A 13,237-nucleotide genomic window follows, 5' to 3' on the forward strand; every position below is an offset into this window, starting at 1 on the left:
CGTAGAGGCAACTGATTCAGAAAGTGGAAAATGAGCAAAAAAAAAATAGGATAGGTTCTTGAGGAGATGCTGTTTATTCAGGGAGGGCCAGCCTTGTATTTGGATTAATTTTAAAGGAATTTCTGACCTTAAGGAAGTATTTTTATTCCTTCTGCACAGCTATGAGAAGAGTTCTGGGAAGGTTGTGAACTTGTCTCCCTGAGTCTTTAACTCAACTGACACCAGAGACCGAGAATCCAGTCACAGAACTCTGGGGAGTGATTTTACTCCCGATTCCTCCCCCACTGTGAACGCTGATACTGTTGAGGGGCAAAAAGGGAAACTATGTGGGCAGTGGAATAGGGGGAGGAGTATCAAGCCTTAGTCGACCACACAAGCCCTGCTGTCTTGGAGCTTACTCTCGGATGGAGGTGTTTGGATACACCCTGATAACCTTTATTAATAAGGTCTTAATAAATACCCCAAAGTTATAAGCACAAATCATCATAACTTTGGGGTATTTATTAAGACCTTATTATGCCCAAGCACTGAGATAGGAGCAAGATCATCAGAACAAATCCAGGCCCTGTCTCACATGGGGCTCACAGTCTTAAGAAGTAGGGAGTGCAGATTACATATTCTTATTTTACAGAGATCTGAGATCTTATTTGACACAGATTTTTAGTAGCTGAGGCACACAAAGGTTAAACAGCCGAGGTCATGCAACAGGCTAGTAGCAGAGCTGGGACTAGAACTTGGGTCTCCTGACTCCCAGCCCTCTGCTCTTTTACACTGGCCATGATCGACCAGGATCAGGTCTGTGGTCCCTCTGGTCCATTATTCTACTTCTGGCAGGGCAACGAAGGATACTTGGAGGAATTGGGTGATGGTTATCTCTAACTTTCTCCATCAACAGTCCATTATGGACCTCTCATCCATGAATTGATCCAAGCCCTTCTTGAACCCCCTGACATTTTCTGTCTGTGCAATTTTTTCTAATAATAATAGTGGTAAGTGCTCAGTATGACCAGGAACTTTGTCAAGAGCTGGGATAGATATTCAGATTGGATGCAGTCTCTGTCCCAATTGGGGTTCACTGTCTAAGGGGGGAAAGGGAGAATGGGTATTCAATTCCCATTTTATAAATGAGGAAAATGAGGCACAGAGAAGTTGTGATTTATCCAAGGTCACAAAGCAAGCAAGTGGCAGGTAACAAATTTCATATGCCTATCATCCATGGTGTGAAAAAGAGTTCGCTTTTGTTTGTTTTGAATTTACCATTTTTAAATTCCACAGGAACCCTCCTAGAAATTTCCCTTCAAATGGAGAAACTCAGGATTACCAAGGTCCCCCAAAACAGAATCCATGGCAGAGTAGAAAAAACAGACACTTATGTGAACACAAGGAGAAGCCAAGGACAGAGGATCTAGTCAATTTCATTTTAACACGGAGATAATTTTGGTCTTGGGGCAAGAGGGCTATAGGAATCTCATGTCTAAGGGTATTCTGGGCAGGGAGCCAGTTCAAGACAAGACTGACTTTGGGAAACTCCAGGTCTTGAAATACCCACCATGTTCACAGCTCCAGAAATAATAAGGCTACTCTCTTCCCATCCCAATTCTGGCTATCCTCAATTGGCTTTTTGCCTTTGAGGGATGCCAGTCCCAGAAAGTGAGCCAGGGACTCCCCATGGCTCTGTGTACTTCCACACAGAGCAAAGACTAAGAGGCAGAAAGAAGCTGCCATAGGCACCTAACTGCTTATTATCTGTAAACCCTGGCTATTGTGAGGACTGCCATCTCCAAAACAGGAAACGAGTTAGAAAACAGTAATTAAATTTGAAAACCGCCGATCCTAAGGTGTCTGACTCCAGTTTCAAGTGGGTACAAGAACTACAGATGAAGTCACCTGAAGAGAACCTTTTGATTCACTCCCTCAAAACATTTTTACTCTCAGCCCCCTTGCCCCTGTCTTCAGTTCCTCTGGCTCCAGAACTGTGGGTGAGCACCCAGTGGATGCTAGCCTAGTCTGCCCGGACATTTTGCATGTTCAGAAGTGATTCTAAGCCCCGTCATCCACGGTCTCTTCCAAGGAGAGCCACCTGGTCAGAGTGTTGAAATCTGGCCTCACACCACCCAGAAATGAATAATTAAAAATCAAAGAGGGAGAGAGAACTGTTGCCCTGACATGCTGAGAAGGTTTAGTTTATGGTCTTGACTTAATCCCAGTCAGTATTCAGGGAGACTTGAAAAAAGCAAAACTAGGACTTTTCTTCAGATTTATTTTTGGTGGGGTTGGGGTGGAAGGGACTTTTGTGGGAGGCCACTAACTCACCCATTTCTTACTTCAAGAATGGAATCATAGAACCATGGAAGTCCTATTCCTCTGGGTAGGGCTCCATGTTAGTTCATTCCCAGACAAATGACAATCTACCCTATTATATAAGATCTAGATAGTGAGCTCCTTGTAGGCAGGGAATGTATGTACCAACCCTACTGCGATGTACTCTCGCAAGTGACTTGTACTGTGCTCAGCACACAGTAAGCTCTCAGAAGCAGCATGGCCTAGTGGCAAGCGCATGGGCTTGGGAGTCAGAGGACATGGGTTCTAATCCTGACTCTGCCAGTTGCCTGCTGTGTGACCTCGGACAAATCATTTAACTTTTCTGTGCCTCAGTTATCTCATCTGAAATTAAGAACTGCTAGCCCCATGTGGGACTACCTGCTTACCTTGGATCTACCCCAGTGCTTAGAACAGTGCTTGGCACATAGTAAGCACTGAACAAATGCTATCATCATCATTATTATTGTTATTAAGTTACACTGGTTGATTGATTCATCTCCACGGGGGGAGTATCCATAACCTCCCGCAGCCCCTGATTCCAATGTCTACCAACCCACACTGCCAGGGTCAATCAATCATGTTTATTGAGCACTTGCTGTGAGCAAACCACTGTACTAAGCAAGTGGGAGACTACAACCCAATAATATAACAGGCACGTTCTCTGCCCACAATGAGCTCACAGCCTAGGGGGAATGCATCTTTAAAGCTAAACTAAATTCTTTCTCTGCCCATTTCCTTTTTTGCTGTCTTCAGTGGAGATGAAGATCAAATAGTAATTATTATTATTATTATATCTGTTAAGCACTTACTATGTGCCAAGTACTGTTCTAAGTGCTAAGGTAGATGCAAGGTAATCAGGTTGTCCCACTTGGGACTCACAGTCTTAATCCACATTTTACAGATGAGGTAACTGAGGCACAGAGAAGTTAAGCAGCTTGCCCAAGGCCACAACAGACAAGTGACGGAGCCAGGATTAGAACCCACATCCTCTGACTCCCAGGCCCGGGCTCTTCCATTAAGCCAGTTGGCTACGCCCTCCATTTGTGTCTCTTCATAGGCCAGAAGATCAAGTTGAGGACTAAACCATTATCTAGAGAAGCTGTTTCCTACTACTTTTTCAAATTACAAACTATTGCCTAGCACAAGGGAAGGTCTGAATTGGTCACTACGAAATGGCTGCAGTGCTGCCATTTCCCAATTCCCATGGCATCAAGGGAAAGGCCCATATTCCTAGACTCTACCTGCTTCGGATTCTGTAGGCAAAGGGATTTGAGACGGGGAAGCAGCCTGCTCAGGCCAAGGGGCCCCACCATGACCAGTTGTTGTACTGGGGCCACTGCTTACCCCAACTAACCTCGTGGAGAGAGGATGATCAAAAACTGACTTCAGAGCTGTGCTGGGAGCCATGTCCAGAATGATAATAATAATTAGTATTTGTGAAGTGCTTACTCTGTACCGAGCACTGTTCTAAGTGCTGGGATAGTTACAACCTAATCAGGTTGGACACAGTCCCTGTCCCACATGGGGCTCACAGTCTTAATCTCCATTTTACAGATGAGGTAACAGCAGCACGGAGAAATGAAGGTTACACTGCAGACATGTGGCGGAGCCAGGATTAGAACTCAGGTCCTTATGACTTCCAGGCCCGTGCTCTATCCTCTAGGCTAAGCTGCTTCAACCAACCTCTTGGCTCCCATTGCAGTTTTAAAAGAGACATCGGGAGTTCTATGGAGAGTGGGCAAGCCCCTCTTCCACCTCAGCACAAATGGGACTGGGATCGGCTTGGGAAGGAAGAGGGGTCCACGATGGGAAATGGGTTATAGACCAATCAATCATATTTATTGAGTACTATCTACGTACTGAGCATTGCAATGAGCACTTGGGAGAGCACAATGCAACAATATGACAAAGCTGGTAGACACGTTCCCTGTCCGCAACAAGCTTACAATCTAGAGATGAGTCTACAATTGGGACTCAGTGAAATGCCTATGGCTTGCAGTCTGGGTAGGCCATGCGGCCTTTGGGATTAAGATCTGGATCACAAGAGAGAATTGCTTCTGGTTGTTGTGGGGGGCTGCCTGTCTGCCTACCCAGGACCAGAGTCTGGGACCCTCTTCCAGAGAACAAGCCAGTAAGAATCCCATTTAAATTTCTTTGGCCTCAACAAGACTTGGGCTGAACACTGCTTTCCAGGAGAGTCAGAGATGGAAAATCCTGTTATAGATGCGTAACAGCTGAACTCTCTCTTCTGCTTAATTGCTTGCTTCTTTTTAAAAATCAAATAGAGTGGCGGGAGTTTTTTCTGTTCTCCTTAAATCTGACCCTGATCCGCTTATAAATAGTTGTGATTCCTTTAGTATGGGGTGAGAGCCCAAATGCATAACACTGGGGCCCCTTATATGCTATATGAGGTATATTTAAAAGTTATTTCTCTTTACACTATGTAGTCATTCTCCTCTGTGTTTAGGGAACCCTGATTTCCAAAGAGCTCCGAGCACTTTGCATATAGGAATTCATCAGTCATCAGAGCTTGCCCAGGAGCTGGCATTTGTTTTCTACACCCACTCTGACAAGGAAAAAAAAAACAGGCTTGACAAAGTTGGCCAACTCAGAGCCCGGCCAGAGGGAGGAAAACAGAGAAAAAGATCCCATCTAGGGATTCAGCCAGTTGTGAGGCACAATAATGGCATGAACTTTGGGAAAGGAAAAAGTGGAAAGCTGAGAAAGGGCATGATACTGATAAATGATGACATAAGCCATTTTTATTATGGGTCCCATGTGGGACAGGACTGTGTCTCATCTCTGTTGCCGAATTGTACATTCCAAGCACTTAGTACAGTGCTCTGCACACAGTAAGCACTCAGTACATACGATTGAATGAATCTGACTGTATGGTATCTATCCAGGCTTTACACGGTGCTGGCACATACTATGCACTTAAATACCACAGTCCTTCTTTCCTCCCATTTAGCCTGTCTTTTTTTTTTTGCTCCTCTTCTCTTTTCATCCCTCCCTCCCTTTCCCTCTGGGTGAATGCTCATAATGACCCAGACATGAATAGCTAGTTAAACACACATTGGGAGAAGAATGGGGGTCTGGAGATGACGGAGAGGGAGCCTCAGACGGGGGAATATGGGAACAAGTGTGTGTCTTTTCAACATTGCTTGGCAAATGTTGTTCACTTGAGAGAGAAGATTCTCTGGAGCCAGGACATTTTTTTACTTACCTGTCCTGATTTTACCATGCCACTCTCAGGGAGGATTAGAGGGAAGTGTTGGGCTGATAGATTTACCTATCTGTCTGGAGAGCTTTTGGTGTGGTCCTAAAACAGAGGGAGGGAAGGGATGACCTCTCGAGGACCCTTTAGAATCTATAATTCCTTATTCTTTTCTCTCCTAGAATCGAAAACAATGCCTCGTAGCCCACCGCCCCCCACTTCCTCCTCCAGAAACCAGCCTGTGTGAGGTCCACCAGTCCTTGGAGATCTTCAAAAGACCTGAATTATCAGCTTTCTCTTGGGAGAAAGGGTCACCTCCAGGACCATCCCAGGGTTTGGGACTGCCCCTACTGATGACCCAAGCCTCTGGTTCGGCCGTGGGAATTACCTGCTCTCCCTGGGCCCCTGTTATGACCTATGTTTTGGCTTATTTTCCGGGGCTGTTCCCCATTTGGAGTGGACTCCCCAGGCCTCCTGGGGGAAGGTTGGGAATAGTAATGGTAAATGCAGTACTAGGTGTAGTTAGTAGAAGCAGTAGAGAAGCAGTGTGGCTTCGTGGAACGAGCACGGGCTTGGGAGTCATAAGTCGTGGGTTCGAATCCCCGCTCTGCCACTTGTCAGCTGTATGACTTTAGGCAAGTCACTTCACTTCTCTGTTCCTCAGTTCCCTCATCTGTAAAATGGGGATTAAGACTGTGAGCCCCACGTGGGACAAGCTGATAACCTTTCTATCTACCCCAGCGCTTAGAACAGTGCTTGGCACACAGTAAGTGCTTAACAAATACCATCATTGTCATTATTATAGAGAAGCAGTGTAGCTCAGTGGAAAAAGCACGGGCTTAGGAATCAGAGGTCAGGGGTTCTAATCCCGGCTCTGCCACCTGTCAGCTCTGTGACTTTGGGCAAGTCACTTAACTTCTTGGTGCCCCAGTTACCTCATCTGTAAAATGGGGATTAAGACTGTGAGCCTCACATGGGACAATCTGGTTACCCTGTATCTACCCCAGTGCTTAGAACAGTGATTGGCACATAGTAAGTGCTCAACAAATACCAACATTATTATTATTAGTAGTAGTTGTTGTGGTCCCCTTCTGGGTTCAAAGCCTGGAATAATAATAATGATAACTGTGATATTTGTTAAGCCCTGTTTGCCAGGCACTGTATTGAGCACCAGATAACACAAGCAGAGTGGATTGGACACAGTCCTGTCCCATGTGGGGCTCACAGTTTTAATCCCCATTTCTCAGATGAGGGAACTGAGGCCCAGAGAAGTGACTTGCTCAAAGTCACACAGCAGACAAATGGCTGAGCTGCGATTAGAACCCAGGTCCTTCTGACTACCAGGCCTGAGCTCTATCCACTAGGCCAGGCTGAACTAAGCAAATAGATAGATGAGAATCAGGCAGGGTCCCTGGTCCTCAGGACTCACAGTTAAAAAATAAGGGCAAGGAAGGGTTTGGCAACAGACACATAAGGAAAGATGAAAGCAGAACACATAGAAGACAAGGCCAACAATATAGCTGACAAAGGCAGTAGGTCACTGTAGGTACAGGAGCAGGATTTCAGGCTTCTTGGGCCTCAGTTCAACAGTCCTGAATCACAGTTGCAGCCTTCACCCCATTGTAAAATTTGAGAAGGCCTCAATACTGCCAGTTCTGAATCCTTCTCAGCTTGGACCAGTGGCCCATGGGAGAACTCGTGGGCTGGGGGAAAGTCAATCAGTCAGTCAGTCGTCAAGTTTATTTATTGAGTACTTAGTGCAAAGCACTGTACTAAGTGCTCAGGATGGTATAATGCAATAATAGACTCATTCCCTGCTCAAAACAAGCTTGCAGTCTAGAGGGGGAGACAGTCATTAATATAAGTAAATAAATTACAGCTATCTGCACAAGTCCTGTGGGGCTAGGAGGAGGGATGAATAAAAAGGAGCAAGTCAAGGAGCAATAAAGGGAGAGAGCAGTGCCTCTCTCCAGCAGTGTGTCATAAGAGGATCAGTTGTGTTTGAGTCTTTCCCGATTTAGGAGCTGGATCACCATTCACCTTATTTCTTTCCATTGCTACTCACTCCGTGAGATTCAGTGGAATAAGCATGAGCTTGGGAGGATTGAGGTAGGAATCTTGCCTCAGTCCCAGGCGAGGCTAGATCATGTTTCGTTCCTGTTTTCCCACTCCATAAATTGGGGAAATAATGCTGGCCCACCCGAATCTCGACTTCTCACCAAAAGCAAAACAATCCATCACTATGTACTATGTTGCAAGTACTGTATTAGGAGCTGGGGAGAGAACTGTGCAGTAGGGTTGACGGACACGTTCCCCCTCCACAGAAAGCTCACATTCTAGTTGGAGAGACAGGCATTAAAATAAACAGGACTGCCTTGTCCCCTTAAGACGTCTGTGAGAGCATAAGCTGAATTCACAGCTGATAGATAATGAGGCACATCGTCCCCAGACTGCCAGCTCATTTTGGGCAGGGAATGTGCTTACCAACTCTGTTGAAGTGTACTCTCTTAAGGGCTTAGTACAGTGCTTTGCACACAGTAAGTGTTCAATAAATATCATAGATTGCTTGCTTGATTGACTCCCTTCCTATCCCCCTGGGATTTTGATCTCTTTAATAATAATAATAATGATAATAATAGTATTGGTATCTGTTAAGCGCTTACTAGGGGCAGAGCATTGTTCTAAGCATTGGGGTAGATACAGGGTAATCAGGTTGTCCCATGTGAGGCTCACAGTCTTCATCACCATTTTACAGATGAGGTAACTGAGACACAGAGAAGTTAAGTGACTTGCCCACAATCACACAGCTGACAAGTGGCAGAGGCGGGATTCAAACCCATGACCTCTGACTCCCAAGCCTGTGATCTTTCCACTGAGCCACACTGCTTCTTTAGACTCCCCAGGCACACAAAATATCAGTTCATGCTCCACTTCTCCTCTCACTTGCTCCTCTTATATTCCCCCATCTCTTTGAAACTGGTAGTATGTTTCTCCTTCCTTTGCCTCCGTCACCTTTTTCTGACACAATTCTCAATGTCCAATTACTCTCATCAACTGTTTTCTCATTTTTCCCTACTTTTAGTCCCCAGCATCTCTCCTCCTCTGAGAGACCTTTCTTATTGTTTGTTCCCTATCTCCAAATTATTATGCTTTTCTGTCTCTAAACAGCTTCCTTTCCTCTAGGTAAATGTCACAGCGAACAAGCCAAACTTCCTTGAAATACTGATATCTGTCACTTGTTTACTGGCCCCCTTCCAATCTGAATCACTTTCGAGGGGACTCCACATTATTACTGTAGCTGTTGGGTGTTTCACTGCTCTAATAGATGAGCTTTCCATACCGGCCTGTATTTTGAAGCATTTCAAGCTTAAATTGCAATTACAAAACAAACACATCCATTCCCTAAATCCCCTTTCCCTGCCTCTCCGTAATGAGAACTTTTGCCTCACTCTTCTCCTCCCCTACAGGGTGATAAATCTCTCATTATTTAGATAAAGTATACAGTATAGAGAAAAATTCCTCCAAATGAACTCCCACTCTCAGAGTTCCTGTGAGCCTTTCAGTGAAAGAGAGGACACAATCAGATATGAGGTGGGCAAGGGGATGGCTTTATTTGAGAGCACTGAAGGCTTCTTTGTTCAAGCTTTTGTTTAACCTCAGCCAGATTCCGGCACACAGCTGGGGGAAGACAATTATTTTTAGTGTGCTTCCCCCACAGTGGCACAGCCTCACTCTTGTGTGTGTGATGTGTGTGAGTGTGTGTGCACGCGTTGGGGGGATTGCACAGGCACAGCTAATTCCCCAAGAATCAGGGTTTCTTAAACTCTTTAGTGATACAACAAAAACAGAGAGAGAACTTCAAACCCTTTGGAATTGGAGGAACCTGGCTGTCACCCTGATTTACTTGTAAAAGCGTAGTGAAGTTCGCTCACTGGTGGAATTGAACAGGACTTAGACTTGGTGGAATTCTCCTGACTTGTTTTTTTGTGACTTGCTCTAGAGGACAGAAAGCATGGATGACTTTCCAGAAAGAGCTCAAGAATCAAGGAATGTGACTTTACATGGCTGTCAGTCAGTCAGTCAGTATTTATAGAGGGCTTACTGTGTACAGAGCAGTGTACTATGTGCTTGGGAGAGTATGATATAACAATCAACAGAAATTCCCTGCCCACAACAAGTTGACAGTCTAGAGGCTGACAACATGGAGGGGCTGGGGGGAGGAGAAGAGGGAGGGGAAGGAGAGTTTAAAAAACAAAACAACTTTTGGCCACCTCATTGACTCCAAAGGAGAAAATGAGTCCTCCTGTAGAGGCTACTTGTTTCCAATCAATCAATTTATCAATCAGTGGTAGTGAAGCAGTGTGGCTGAGTGGAGAGATTAGACTGTAAGCCCGTCAAAGGGCAGGGACTGTCTCTATCTTTTACCGATTTGTACATTCCAAGCGCTTAGACAGTGCTCTGCACATAGTAAGCGCTCAATAAATACTATTGCATGAATGAGAGAACACAGGCCTGGGAGTCAGAAGGACCTGGGTTCTAATCCAGGCTCTGCCAATTGCTTGCTGATGACCTTGGACAAGCCATTTAACTTCTCTGTGCCTCATTTTCCTCAATTGCAAAATGGGGACACTTCTCTCTCCTACTTAAACTCTAAGCCTCATATGTGGAATAGGAACTATGCCTGACCTAATTAATCTGTACCTATCCCAATGCTTAATGTTTGGCACATAGTAAACTGATTAACAAACACCATGAAAAAATGGTATTTACTGAGTCTTTACTCTGTACAGGACACTGTAATAAGCACAATAGCGGAAATAGATACAATCCTTGCCCTCAAACGATCTTACGGTCTAGTGGGATTTACAGTCTGTGAGGTTGAGGGCAGCTCTCAGTCTTCATCTCGGAGCCATTCTGGCTGAAAATCTTTCAAGCGGATCTTGGGTTATTATAGGCTATTGACCGTGTATCCTGGCCACATCCTCAGAAATGCATTCAGAAATGTCAGGGGCTCTCCATAAGAGGGAAAATTGTTTCTCTACCATGAGGCCTCCATTCATCAGATTCTAGTAGTGAATTAAAATATACGGCCTCTTTCCGAGCTTTCGGATGATAATGAAAACCATTTTTCAAGGGCCCTCTCCCCAGACCCAGCCAGGGCTCCCTGTGCACATTTGGTTCAGCTGATACTGGGTTTGTCGGAGGAGGGTTTGCTTGTGGCGGCCCGTCCTCTAGACCAAGGTAGGCCCATTTGGCAGGGCAGCAAGGAAAAGTGTCTGGCCGGGAGAGAGGAGTGAAGTAGGGCGAGGTCTGCACAGACACAGGTTTTTAGCCTGATGATCCAGGCATGACCCCGACTCACTGAATCTACTCTCACTTTTGCTCGGTCCTTGTAATGGTCAGTGTTGCCCACTCAGAGAGAGAGAGAGAGAAAGAGACAACAGAATCCACGCTGCTTGAGACCGCTAGACTCACTGTGGGCAGGAAATGTGTTTATTTGGTACTGTAGTCCCCCAGGTGCTTAATACAGTGGTCTGCCCACACAGTAAGTGCTCAATAAATGTGATTGAATGAATGAATGAGCCCAAAACAGTGCTGCTGGTCAAAAATCGGCCCCATTTAAAATATAGGTGAGCTCTGCTAATCCTTTAATCAATCAGTCATATTTATTGAGCATCTACTGAGTACAAAACACTGCCTAAACTCTTGGGAAAGTACAATGGAAGCAAAATTCAGGTCCCCTGCCCATAGGGAGTTGAATGTCCAATGGCTTGTGCACCTCCCACTCAGTATGCTGAGAAGCAGCGTGACTTAGTGGAAAGAGCACAGGCTTGGTAGTCAGAGGTCATGGGTTCTAATCCCAGCTCCTTCACTTGTCTGCTGTGTGACTTTAGGCAAGTCACTTAATTTCTCTGTGCCTCAATTACCTCATCTGTAAAATGGGGATTAGGACTGTGAGTGCCATATGGGACAACCTGACTACCCTATATCTACCCCAACAGTTAGAACAGTGCTTCGCATAGAGTAAGCACTTAACAAATACCATAATTATTACTAACTCAATTTTAGGAGTAGTTTCTAAGAGCTGCCTAGGTTTAGGATCTTCAGTTCAAACCACTAAGCTAAACTAATCATTTAAGAAGCTAGTCCAGAACTTTCTTTGACCTCACACCTAAAAGAACCAACTTTTCAACTTTTCCCCAGACAAGAACAAAATCATGTTTACGGAACAGTAAATACATTTCAGTTCAGATCATGTCTCAGGGCCCATGGGATTATCATTTTTAAGCTCGTTAACCATTTAACTAGTTAGGAAGCCCAATATCCAGGCTGCCATATGAAGGTTCTAAGGTGGGAGAAGGGAACAACGTTTATCACTTTTTTCTTCCAGAATGAAGGCCAGTGGAGTCATTCTGTCGACTTAACTTGCCTGGAGTTGGATGTAGATCTGACCAGTGGCACAGACAGAAGGACCAGATCCCCAAGGACTCTTCTAGACCTTGTTACATGTCCAAGACTGAGCTCCTTATCTTCCCTCCCAAACCCTGTCCTCTCCCTGACTTCCCCGTCACTGTGGATGGCATTACCATCCTTCCCATCTCACAAGCCTGCAACCTTGGTGTCATCCTTGACTCTGCTCTCTCATTCACCCCACACATCCAATCCATCACCAAAACCTGCCTGTCTCACCTTCACAACATTGCCAAGATTTGCCCCTTCCTCTCCATTCAAACTGCTACCTTGCCGGTACAAGCTCTCATAATACCCCTACTGGATTATTGCATCAGCCTCCTCTCTGATCTTCCATCCTCCAGTCTCTCCCTGCTCCAGTCTTCTTTCTGCTGCCAGGATTATCTTTCTTCAGAAACGCTCTGGGCATGTCACTCCCCTCCTCAAAAACCTCCAGTGGTTGTCTATCAACCTTCACATGAAACAAAAATTCCTCACTCTTGGCTTCAAAGCTGTCCATCACCTGCCCCCTCCTACCTCACCTCCATTCTCTCCTTCTATAGTCCACCCCGTACATTCCGCTCCTCTGCCGCTAACCTCCTCATGTGTCCTTGTTCATGCCTGTCCCACCGTCGACCCCTGACACACATCCTACCACTGACCTGGAATGCCCTCCCTCCTCACCTCCACCAAACTAACTCTCTTCCCCTCTTCAAAGCCCTACTGAGAGCTCACCTCCTCCAGAAGGCCTTCCCAGACTGAGCCCTCCCTTTCCCTCTGCCTCTCCTCCCCTCCCCATTCCCCCTACTCCCTCCTTCTACTATACCCCCTTCCCCTCCCACAACGCTGTGCATATTTATATATATTATTTATTACTCTATGTATTTTATTACATACATGTGTAGATATCTATGATTCTATTTATCTTGATGGTATTGATGCCTGACTACTTCTTTTATTGTCTGTCTCCCGTTTTAGACTGTGAGCCCGATGTTGGGCAGGGATTGTTCATTCATTTATTCAGTAGTATTTATTGAGCACTTACTATGTGCAGAGCACTGTACTAAGGGCTTGGAATGTACAAATCGGCAACAGATAGAGACAGTCCCTGCCCATTGATGGGCTTACAGTCTAATTATCTGTTGCCGAATTGTAGTTCCAAGTGCTTAGCACAGTGCTCTGCACACAGTAAACACTCAATAAATACGACTGAATGAATAAATGAATGAACCCTGTTAGATTTCTATG

Source organism: Ornithorhynchus anatinus, chromosome 3, assembly GCF_004115215.2.
Source record: "Ornithorhynchus anatinus isolate Pmale09 chromosome 3, mOrnAna1.pri.v4, whole genome shotgun sequence".
Lineage (NCBI taxonomy): Eukaryota > Metazoa > Chordata > Mammalia > Monotremata > Ornithorhynchidae > Ornithorhynchus > Ornithorhynchus anatinus.